The sequence below is a fragment of the Erpetoichthys calabaricus genome, chromosome 12, assembly GCF_900747795.2.
Source record: "Erpetoichthys calabaricus chromosome 12, fErpCal1.3, whole genome shotgun sequence".
NCBI lineage: Eukaryota > Metazoa > Chordata > Cladistia > Polypteriformes > Polypteridae > Erpetoichthys > Erpetoichthys calabaricus.
The window spans coordinates 20,545,428-20,557,935 of record NC_041405.2 but is presented as its reverse complement, the minus strand read 5'-3'; the positions used below and the strand labels follow the sequence as shown (position 1 = coordinate 20,557,935).

The window sequence follows — 12,508 nt, the reverse complement described above, 5'->3', positions numbered from 1 at the left end:
TTGCCCCATTCTTTGGTAATTTTGCTGAAATGTTCAGGCACATTGTAAGTTAGATGACCCATTTTCAATTCTGCCTCGTGGACACAAGATCTGATATTCTGCTCCAGAATCATCTTTATATATAATTGCAACCATGGTTATTCATTTGTCTGTCCAGGATTTTAATTCACTTGTAGCTCACAAACCGTTTGAACTATTGACCTGAAATTTGGTACACATATACTACGTGACGTCTACTATCCGCTTTCGATGTGATGATTGACCTCCAAGGTTATTCCTATTTTTATTTTAATGTAGAATCAACTCTCGGCAGCAGTGTGGCGCATGCGTACAGGTGCCGTTCTCATCCCTACCCCCTTTGCCATCCCTTCCTCTACCTCTTCATATCTTAAATCATTCTTGAGGCAGATTGAAGACTTAAGTGCCAGCTTAAGTGAAAAAGTAAAGAAAATGAACTAAGTAATTGCAACACAAACACTGACTTAATCAGTTTTAACGCTAAAACATGCCGATGAAGGAAGAGAAGAAGTGGGCCGCTAGGGTGGAGAAAAGAGCTGCTCAGGAAGTAGCAAGTGCAGCAACCTCTGAGCAAACGAATGCTAAACGTACAGAGAAAGAGGAGGAAAACTAGGAGTGCTCACGTCAAGTGTATTCACTGCATGTTATCGTGCAGTGCGCAGTTACTGGTGTTTTGATATCGCTGTATTATTTAAGGTCATTAAACAGACAGATTCATATATTTACAGATACTTCAGTGATGGTGAGTTTTGTGCATTGGCAAAAAATGCAGCTTTGAAGTATGACACTCCACAGACAGACGATTTTTTTGGGAACGGCAACTTTGGGTGTGTTTTAGAAAGTATGTTGCTTTAGTTATAGAGGCCAAAACTTTTTTTTTCCAATAAGAGATATAATTTTTTTTTTTACTCTAATACAAGTAATGTTCTTTTTTGAGAGCAGAAAGATTTTTCTCCTGGTGACCTTCCCAGTATTACTTTTATTATGCAGCTTAAATTGTAAGGTTGAGTTACAATATGGGGCTATAATACTGTATAGAATGTAGTGATGATAATTAGCCTACATTTTTTGTAACCCCACCATTAAAAAGTCTGGTCTTGATGCTGACAATAATAACATTCTTCGGCCTCTCTTTAACATCTCTTTTCTTTCCAAACTACAGTACTTGAGTGTGTTGTGGCCTCCTAACTCACCAGTTTCTTTACTTGTAATACGCTGATGGAACCTTTTCAGTCTGGTTTTAGAGTACACCACAGCTGTGAAACTGTTCTTCTTCATGTAACTAATAACTTGCTTATGGAAGCAGACTCTGGATTAACCGGCATATTCATTTTGTTAGATCTCAGTGCAGCATTTGATACTGTCAACAATGATATTCTGCTGTCCAGAATGGAGGCATTCTAAGTATCTCTGGCACTAGCTTCCAGTGGTCTAAGTCCTATGTGATTGATATGCAAGAGTCTGTTAGTCTTGACAATAACAGTTCCAGCTCAGTGCCAGTCACACAAGGAGTTCCTCAAGGCTCTGTTCTCAGCCCTCTGCTTTTCTGTATCTACTGTACATGCTTCTCCTTGGCTATAATATTCATAGCTTTGGATTGGGTTATGATTTTTATGCAGGTGATAATTAGATTTCTTTCAGTGTTAAAACTGAAAGTTTATCAGAGCCTTCTCAGCTCACAATTATCCTCAATGAAGTTTAAACCTGGATGGAATATAACTCTTTAAAATTAAACTGCAACAAAACCAAAGTCATGCCAGTTGGCACTAAAGCTCATCCTAAGAACATGAACTCCTTCTCAGTTACCTTTGGTGATGATGTCATCAGACCTTGTTCTTCTGCTAAGAATCTTGGTGTCATTTTTGATTCCTAATTTCTTGTTCTACCCACATGCATCACAATAAGAAACTTTCTTACTTCCACCTTTCTAATATATTCTGTGTTTGCTTATTCTACTCTTTTTCCAATGCTAAGAAACTTGTCCATCCTTTAATTACATCCAGCATCAGCTGCTGTAACCCGCTACTGGCAAGTGCCCCTTCCTACACAGACCTGCAATTGTGAGTACATCACACCCATCCTGCTGCACCTTCACTGGCTCCCTGTGTCTTACAGGATAGAAAATGCAATTCTATTAATAACTACAAAGCTTTAAATGGCCTTACACCAGACTACATCAGTAACCTCCTCCATCACTGGGCTCCAGTACATCCACTGCAGTCCACTGATTCTGGCAATCTTGTGTTTATGGATGATGAGCCTTCAGTTATATAGCACCAGACTTTTGAACAACTTCTTAAAATTAATGAGATCAGCTGAATCATTTAATTCTCTCAATAAACAAAACACATTTGCTTAGGAACACGTTCAACTTACCCTAACTTTCTGTCCCTTCTTTCATTTTACCCTCTCTGTCCATATGTTGTGGAAGATTTGTGTTTTTACAACAAATTATGTTGTTTCTTTAGGGTTTTCTTTTACTAATTGTATTTTTGTATCTTATTCTGTTTCATTGGTTTGTGTATCCCGTATTTATCATTATTTAGTGTTTTATCCAGATATTATTAGTATCCAATGTTGTATATGCTTTGTTGTTCTTTCCGGCTTTCATTAAGTACTTTGAGCATGGGAAAGGGTGCTATATAAATAAAATGTATAATAATAATAATTATTATTATTATTAATGTCAACAAAACCAAGAAATTGCAGGACACAAACAACCATGGACACTCTGGTTATCTATCTGTCTATCTGTATGTTTTGGGGATGATGTCAAATGAAGGTTTTGTTATCCTTATTGTCATCGGCCACATCTCATTTCTTATTTTGAAGGAAGTTTATATTGGCATAATTTTATTATCTTTGCCATTTAAAAATAAACATTTGTTTTCAGGTTTTTTAACTATGTGTTTATTGATGCAAGTGCTATAAGGTTCAGCACTTTACTGTTATCGTATTATAGATTTAAAAACCTGTTTATACAGTGAGCCTGTACTTAGTGAAGATTCTATAAGAATAGTAAATTAAATTGAATTTCAATGGATCTAGAGATGTTGGATATGATCCTCAATTTCTTTCGGACAGGCTATATACAGTATATCTTTATTGTTGTTCTGTGTGAAAATTGTAAAGGATGTTCAAAAATGTATCAATACCAATATTTTCCTTATTTGTAGACTATTTGTTTTATAGTACATTGATGTAGTCCACAACATTGTACAGTGCTTTTGTAATACAGCCAAGACAAGTTGTATTACTTGACTGACTTGACTTCTGCTTCTTTAGTGACGGCTGCCAAAACATCTTAAAGGTGCGTTACAACCAACAACCGGACTGGAGTGTGAAATAGAGCTAAAGACAAAAAAAGGAGAAATCTACATATTACAACAAGTGCCCAACTAAGATTGTAAACAAGTTTCAGCTTCTCCCTTTGTGATAAGTGACCTCAAAAAGCACAATGGAGTACCGGCCTGAGTAGATTTCATATCTTTTTTAAAATAGAGGGCCTTATAGACTTTATCTCAGTAACTGGCATCTTGTTGTGATTTTAGTGTCTGGTTATATGTGGTCACTGACTAAACTATTGAACCTTGATGATCATGAGGATTTAAAAATAAAATGTAACATTTCATTACTTAGTTTTGGCACTTACAGATCTTCAGGTGGCAGGCACTGTGTGTTTAGTATTGTATTTGTTAAAATAGTGACACAAATAGTTCCCGAAAAAAGTTTTTTGGGTCACTTCAACATGGTCAAATCTGACTAAGTAAGTGGAAGATGTAACTATCCTAGGGATATTTTATATTTGGAAATAAAAAAAATATGGATCTAATTTCTCTTCTAAAACTTTAACTGGATCTCCTCAACTGCATTCTTAAGAAGTATACTCTACACCAGGGGTAGGCAACGTCGGTCCTGGAGTGCCACAGTAGGTGCAGGTTTTTGTTCCAACCCAGTTCCTTAACGAGAACTCAATTATTGCTGATGAAGCACATATTGCTTAAGTGACATTTTAATGCTTCATTTTAGTGGTCTCGCTTGTTAAGGTTCTCCAACCTTAATTGCTTATTTCAATCTTAAACTGCTGCATTCAGTGTTTTAATTGCTCCTTATTAGCAATAAGATGTAAAAGACAAAGCAGCCAGCAGTTCTCCAGCTAGCTTTTTTCCAATTACATCTGTGTGTGTTCATCATGCACGGTTTGATTTAATAAAACACTTAATAGAAAAATGTGACAGACTGAAAATGATCTGTTTTAGGCTTCAAATCATTTGGATGATATCTTTGGAAAGGAAAAAAATCTATGATATAAAAGCCTTACATTGCACAGACTAACAAGCCATAAAATTAAATAAGGTCTGAGATTGGCAATGATTGGTTTCTAATTAAGCAATTGGGTTGGAATGAAAACCTGTAGCCACTGCGGCTCACCAGGACCGACATTGCCTACCCCTGTTTTACATCTTATTGCTAATAAGGAGCAATTAAAACACTGAATGCAGCAGTTTAAGATTGAAATAAGCAATTAAGGTTGGAGAACCTTAACAAGCGAGACCACTAAAATGAAGCATTAAAATGTCACTTAAGCAATATGTGCTTCATCAGCAATAATTGAGTTCTCGTTAAGGAACTGGGTTGGAACAAAAACCTGCACATACTGTGGCACTCCAGGACTGACGTTGCCTACCCCTGCTCTACACTACAACAGGGATTCTTATGACAATGGAAACACACAAAACCACTTTACATTTACATATTACATTTCAGTATATGTTGTATATACCAGATCTGTCATGACATTAATGGTAATGATATTAAGGAGACTTTTATATAAAAAATTCTATTTTTATTCTAAAAAATATTAAATTATTACATGTTACTCCTGATGGTCCAGATGGCTATCCAGTCGAAACTGTTAAGTAATTCTGTTAAGTTAACCCATGAATGTTAGATATTTGTGAGGAAGCTATAGACAATAAATACTGTTTTTGTCAGGGATTAATTGCTGTCTTTCCAAAGTTGAATAATGACCCTCTATAATGTACATCTTTTAGACCAATCTTGTTAATAATATCTCACAATTAAACTAGCAGACAGCTGTCATCAAACATGAGGTTGACAAAGAACGAGTTCTTGGTGTACACTCATTCTTATAATAAACTTTCAGAAGTCTTGCTGTCTTTGGAAGCAGAAAAAAATGCTGTATACATTAGAAAGGGAATATAGCTTTATAGCACTGCACATATTTGGGTTGGCCAAATATTTGTGATTGAATCAAGTTAAAAATGAATTTAAAGTTAATTCAGACAAAAGTGTGCATGTTTCAGTTAATTCATGAGCATGCAATACTACAATGGCTCATTCATTGGTTAAAAGTCCTGTCTTCAGTTCAAAAAGTCATTTCCATTAGGCTTTAGTTTCTTGCTTGTGATGTACTCCAATTATTCCAAAAGAATATACTTAACATTATTTTAGCAAAAAAGCATGTGATTTACATGTTTTGCGCATATGACTGGATAACTGAGGTGTGGATTATGTGACACAAGTAACGTGAGAGTTTCTGCTTTCTTTTTTCAGTGGATGCTTTTCAGATCCTTTGCCATTATACAGCATTGGACACTATTGAGGTCTAATACATCATAAACTTTTTTCTCTCTGTCCTGCTTGAAACATGAAATTAAAAATGTTTCCTATGTGGAGTAAGTAACATATAAAAAATATAACTTTTGGTTGGAGTATATTTTAAAGAGCTTTTTAAAATCAGTTTTCGCAGATTAATGGAAAAGCATTGATCTTAAAAAGTGATAAACCATTCAATAATATTTAATTTTAATATTGTTAAAATGAATATCATACCCAAGCTCTCATTTTGTTTTCAGAGTATTCAGAAATTATTAATAAATCCTTTTTTTAAAAGCTTGACTTTATTGTAGGGTGGCGCAGTGGTAGAGCTGCTGCCTCACAGTAAGGAGACCTGGTTTCGCTTCCCGGGTCCTCCCTACGTGGAGTTTGCATTTTCTCCCCGTGTCTGCGTGGGTTTGCTCCGGGTGCTCCGGTTTCCTCTCACATTCCAAAGACATGCAGGTTAAGTGCATTGGCGATTCTAAATTGTCCCTAGTGTGTGCTTGGTGTGTGTGGGTATGTGCCCTGTTGTGGGCTGGCGCCCTGCCCGAGATTTGTGCTGGCAGGGATTGGCTCTAGCAGACCCCTGTCACCCTGTGTTGGATATAGTGGGTTGGAAAATGACTGACTGACCCTATTGTAAACTTACTTATATGTGAGATAAAAAGGCCACTTATTAAAAGGATGACAGTGCAAAGAAAGGGAGGGATAGCATGGCTGTACCTAACTTCCAACTCTACCACTGGGACGCAAATATTCATTATTTGAGTTAATGGAAGATATTGGAAACACAACTGCTTGGTTGACTCAGGATAGAAAATCATGTAGAAACTCCTCCTGCTAGTAAACCAACAGTGATGACTATTGACATCCAATTGGGGTGGGATCTTTGGTGGCAAATAAGGAGACTATTGAGCATTGTCCAGCAGGGTTACAGTTCTTCCAGTTTAGCGACTGTGTCTCCTTTAATTTGGTCCTTGTAAATTCATCTGTATGATCACATTCCTAACAATATAATGCAATAATAATTGGGACAGTTTATTTTGATATATGGGAGACTCCCAAGAGGTGTTGTATGTTAAAGTAACCCATATTTGTCACTGGACATTATTGGTATGGCGGTGCCTTGTGTTTGACTGAGAAGTGACCTCAGAAAATAGGAATAAGTAATGATATTATAAGTAATGAAGGGTCAGTGGTAGGCAGAAAAGGAGGATGCCTGGTGGTACTTGGTATGTAATAGAGTAATTGGAATAAACCTCCTGATACCCTTGAAGTAGGGCCAAAAGAAGCAGTATTGGGTTCTTGTTGTATAATTTCTGTTTCACACATACAATACTGTTTTTATTCACCCTTGTATCACTTACTGTAATGCATTTTGTATAGAATAATAAGCAAACCATGTTGAGATACCCACACTCTTTGGATTTAATCTGGGTGTTGAAAGATGCTGGAAGGGTTCTGTTCTTGTTATTATACCAAAGAAGACTGTAGTGTGTTGATGGTAATCTAGAAATGGACAGGAGGAAAGTGGGCAGGCTGCGGTGGGTTGGCACCCTGCCCAGGATTGGTTCCCTGCCTTGTGCCCTGTGTTGGCTGGGATTGGCTCCAGCAGACCCCCGTGACCCTGTGTTCGGATTCAGCGGGTTGGAAAATGGATGGATGGATGGAAAGTGGGCAGGTGTGGTCATTTATGTTTGAGCATTAACAGATTTATTGTACACCACCCATTTTTTTAAGTTGCAATGTAGTCACATTTGAATATTGCTCTGGGTTAATACTGAGTAAAAGTGCAAACTTGGTTTTGAGTTTGTTTTGCAAACAGTGTGGCATAGTCAACTGTAAACCATAACACATTTTATTTACCACCTTTGACTGACTGATCTAGATCTACAGTACCTAGGAGTACCTGTGAGATTTTAGTATGTACTTAACATTTATTAGTCACTTAAGTGTGAAAAAGAAAATAAATGTTAACAATACACTGTTTTTGTCGTACCTCCACATTTACAAGAGTACATCAGACAATTATTATTACTAATGCAGTACTGATTTTTTACTGTAGTGTTCTTGAAAAGACACATACTATAAACCACTTTTATAGAATAACACTGGACACACTAGAATAATTCATATAGAATACATTTTTTGACAGAACCTATCCGTAAAGAAAAAAAAACAATAGAAAAGAGAAACTTTATGTCTGATATCAAAATGCTTCAGAGTCCAAAGCTGATCGTCTTGCTTCTTCTTCAAGAAATGCAGTCTGTGTTATGGGGTTTTCACTACAACCTGAAACTGGACAAGAAGGTTAGAAATAGAAAAGACTGATGTGTTGGTGTGTTGCCAAGTCCCTCTTGAGTGTAACTGTATCTTCCCTTGTGTTTATGTCTTTTCCAGTGTGCTTACCTAATGGAACAGTGAAACAGAAATGGTAAGAACAATCAATTAATATTTTGATGTAATTATGCTGTTACACAAAGATTACACAGAAGATTTGTGATAAAGTTGCAGTGCTTTGGAATTTGAAGATGGAATAAAACGTGTACCTCCTAAAAATAAAACCTTTGACAAAAAATGCAAATAAAGAGAATTTCTTTATATACTGTAATTTATTTGCTGAAAATTTATATCAGGAACAGCCTCTTGCGGTTTTTTTAGCATCTCTTGACTGTATGGTTGCCCCCTCACTGCTTTCAGACTCCTCAGAATGCTCAACTTGTAAATGTTTCAAGTTACACTCCACAGGTCAGGGAAGGTAATTACTAAAGTTTGGGACACATAACTGGCTGCAGGCTTTAGTTCTAAGCAGTTTGTTACCTAGAAATGTGTTATTTAGATTTTTGGAACGCGTAATTAGATATACTGTGCTCCTTGTTCAACAGTTAGTTAAAGTATGTCCCATAAAAAGGTTTGTCTTTTGTTACATTTTTGACAAAATGATATTTAATTGTCATTTCAACAGTAGTCTTTATGTATAATACGCTGCCGTGGCTGTTCGTTTGTCTGTCCAGAATTTTAAATCATCTGTAGCTCGCAAACTGTTTAACCTATTGACCTGAAATTTGGTACACATATACTATGTGACGTCTACAGTCTGCTTTCGGGGTGATGATTGACCTCCAAGGTTATTCCTCTTTTTATTTTATTGTGAATCAACTTTCGGCAGCGGCCAACACTGTGCTGCACTGCCGCCGTTCTCATTCCTACCACCTTCGCCGTCACTTCCCCTACCTCTTCATATCTTAAATCATTCTTGAGTCAGATTGAAGACTTAAGTGCCAGCTTAAGTGAAAAATTAAAGAAAATGTCCTAAGTAATTGCAACACAAACACTGACATAATCAGTTTTAATGAGAAGAAATGCCGAAGAAAGTAGAGATGAAGTGGGCCGCTAGGGTGGAGTAAAGAAGAGCTGCTCAGGAAGCAGCAAGTGCATCAACCTCTGAGCAAATGAATGCTAAACGTACAGAGAAAGAGGATGAAAACTGTAAGTCAAGTGATAACATGCAGTGTGCTGTTACTGGTAGTCGATAAAAATTATCAAATTTTCCAAAACATTGCAAAAACACATTTTGCACTAATTTGTACCTTTAAATCAACATGAATGTAATCTGCTTGTGCAGGAAAAGTATTTTCCTACCTTTACCATTTGATCAAGTGGCTAAAATTAGAATTTGGTGCACGAATACAGTTACTTATTAGACAGTAATGTGCATGGACCTGCCATACATAGGCATCAGAGTCGTGTGGTGTGATTTAGCCTTAGCAGATTATAAGTGGGCTAACACCTGGCCTCAGTCAAAAGATACCCCTGAGGGCCCTCATAATAAAGATTGTTAATGCATAGTAGTCTGGGAAGGGGTTTAAATCTAATGCCTGGCAATATGTTGTTAAACAATCCACTGTCTAAACGTTTGTCTACAAGTACAGAAAATTTCAGACCATTAGCAAATCATCCTAGCTACCCCCCCAATTCAACACAAGAACTGACTACAATTCCTAAAGGAATCATACAGAGTTGTTTTAAACAGTAGGCTGTTATGGAATTTCTTGCCACTACATGGGCAGGGTTCAGACTTGTAAAAGGTGATACATGCTCCTGTTTCTTATTGGCACAAGACCAGTGAAGCTAATAGAGACTATTGAGAAAAATGAGGAGTGCAACAAATACCGTACACCTAGTTATTCTGTAATAAATTACAAGCAGTATAAATAGTGTAACAGAGACTTATGGGAATTTGTCATACATGTTTCCCGGAAAACATTAGTTACAACACGAAAAGTAATTCATGGCATCATAGACTGAGAGAGCATTTTAGCTTTTGCGTGTTGCCACTCACCACTTGAGTAACATGGCAGTCTGAGACTGGGGGGCATTAAGACCCAGAGGTGTACCGTGCGGTGCCTAGACCAGAAAACGAAAGTGCACATGTTCGCCCGTTGTGTACGGCGGCTGCGGGAAGAAGTACAGAGCGGAGTTTTTAGGATGAAGGTTCCTGCGTAGTTGACTAAGTCCCCGGCCGCCTCCACGCAGGTGAGATGTAAAGGTGCTCGGTGTTCGAGGCAGCCCGGCCCTCCTTTTTTTTGTATGTTTCTTCTGGAATGTGTTGAGGAGGCCACATGAAGCAAGTACGCGCGCGGCCAAGAGAAATCGAATGCCAACGATAGATGGAGGGGGTGGTTGTCGTGTTCTTTATTGCAACCTTTGGTGAGAAGTGAAGCAGTTTTTGGGTGGTAGTGGCTCGCTGCCGTGTGTGTGTGTGCGCGCGCTACCCACTGGAAAGGTCGCCGCTTGTCTCAGTGGTGATGTCGGTTCAAACATGAAGGTCTCATTCTGGCTCTCGATCGAGCAGCAAGTGTTTCGTATTATTATTATTATTATTTTGAACGTCCCAAACGGTTTTGCTCTACGACTCTCGGTTTCTGGAATTTAAACTTATGGCAACATTCTATAAGGGTTCATTTGATTATGCGCCCCTTTTTACTTGTTCTGATGTCCTAGATGAGGTGTAGCAGTAGGGATCTGTTTTTTTTCTTTTTATTTGCTCGAAGAAATGCAACGCACCTTTTCGTGTGAATGCATTTACAAACCCAGCTTCTTGGAGACAGCTCTCTAAAGTCTTTATATATGTGTTTTTAACTAAAGTCCAGATTAGTGGCGCAATAGTGTTCTTTGGAGAGAGAGTCGGATAAGGGTGAAGGAAAAGGAGGGCGCACCGCTGTGTTGATGGAAAGCCGCCCGGATCGCGAATCGGGTATCTCAGCTAATATCCCTTACTCCAGATCGGGGATCAAAAGGCGAAGACAGGCCGCTTATGTGTCAAACTTGCCTTTTTTTTAACCGTTTTCTTGAATTAAACCCTTGTCTCTTTCCTGGGCGTCCATAGGTCAATATTTATTGAAATGATCTTAAAATGAGCTATTGCAGAAACTTCCCCGTAATGTATATTTTCCCATCTTTAAGGCATGTTTTGAATTGCATCAATTTTGATGCAATGCTTGATTCACGCCTACTTTTTGGCATTTAGTTACTAGCTATCCGTCACATACCATGGCAGTTTTTAAGACTGAATCATTTACAGTTGGGAGTCTGTCAAATAATCAATCCTTTTTTCATATTTCCACTTTTCATTTTAGATTTCCTTAAGTTACAATTACAGCAAACTTACAATTTTGCCTAAATATATTTACAATTTTACTTTCAGTTAATTCAATATCAGCATCAAAATAATTTTTCTTCTAAATGTTAATGGGCCGATGTGTTATACTTTTAAAGCTACTAGCTTCTTTGAGTGCGTTGTCTTTAAATTCCATTCATCCATCCATTTTCAAACCTGCTTCTTCCTAAGCAGTGTAATGAGGATGCTGGAGCCTTTTCCAGCAAGTGCAGGGTGAACAAACACACACACACACACTCTCTCTCTCAAAGGGCCTGTTTAACATTGCCAACCCACCTGCATGTCTAGGCTGCTGGAGGAAACCCACCCAGACACAGAGAGAACAGGTAAGCTTCATGCAGCAAGGACCTGGGAAGTGAACCCTGGCCTCCTTCTTGCAAGCCAGCAGCATTGTCTTTAAATACTGTATTACGTTTCTAAACAATGTGAAAGGTTTTCTGATGGAATCTTTTTTTCTAATGTTGTGAAGAGCATTACCCACATATTACAGTTTAGGTCAAATGTTAAGAGCCTTGAGTTGCACAGTTGTTAATTCTGATACATTAAAGCTCCAAGAATCTGTTCAGTTCCTAGCACCTTGGAATTCTGAATGTGTATGTTTCTCTTTTTAAAACGGGCTATCACCATGTCTTTTGTGTTTTTTTTTTTGTTTTTTTTATTCCATACATCCCCAAAATTATCCATGGCAGACAAAAAATTTGATTAATATATTACATTATGGCTGACTAGTACATGGCCAACATTCCATCCTTGCAAGATTTTGCCATTATGAGCTCCATCCAGCACCCTACAATCCTTTAATGGAAAATGTAATTTCAGGAAATGGAACACAGTGGCGCAGTGGTAGCACTGCTGCCTCACAGTTAGGAGACCTGGGTTCACTTCCCGGGTCCTCCCTGCGTGGAGTTTGCATGTTCTCCCCGTGTCTGTGTGGGTTTCCTCCGGGTACTCCGGTTTCCTCCTACAGTCCAAAGAAATGCAGGTTAGGTGCGTTGGCGATCCTAAATTCTCCCTGGTGTGTGCTTGGTGTGTGTGTGTGCCCTGCGGTGGGCTGGCGCCCTACCAGGAGTTTGTTTCCTGCCTTGTGCCCTGTGTTGGCTGGGATTGGCTCCAGCAGACCCCCATGACCCTGTAGTTAGGATAGAGCGGGTTGGATAATGGATGGATGAAGGAAATGGAACATGTGAG

The 12,508-nt window shown here is 38.2% G+C and overlaps 1 protein-coding gene across 4 annotated transcripts in view; it reads left to right on the top strand.

The window, feature by feature from the left end:
* Positions 1-10,043: 10,043 nt before the first annotated feature.
* zc3h7bb (zinc finger CCCH-type containing 7Bb) overlaps positions 10,044-12,508 on the top strand; it is a 96,131-nt gene continuing 93,666 nt past the window's right edge. For 3 of the 4 annotated variants that reach the window (XM_028815163.2, XM_051934773.1, XM_028815161.2), the window contains exon 1: positions 10,044-10,176. The gene's annotated coding sequence lies outside the window, so the exon portion shown is untranslated. Of the gene's footprint in view, positions 10,177-10,205; positions 10,351-12,508 lie in introns of those variants that run through there. The other variant, XM_028815162.2, reaches the window with a different exon arrangement.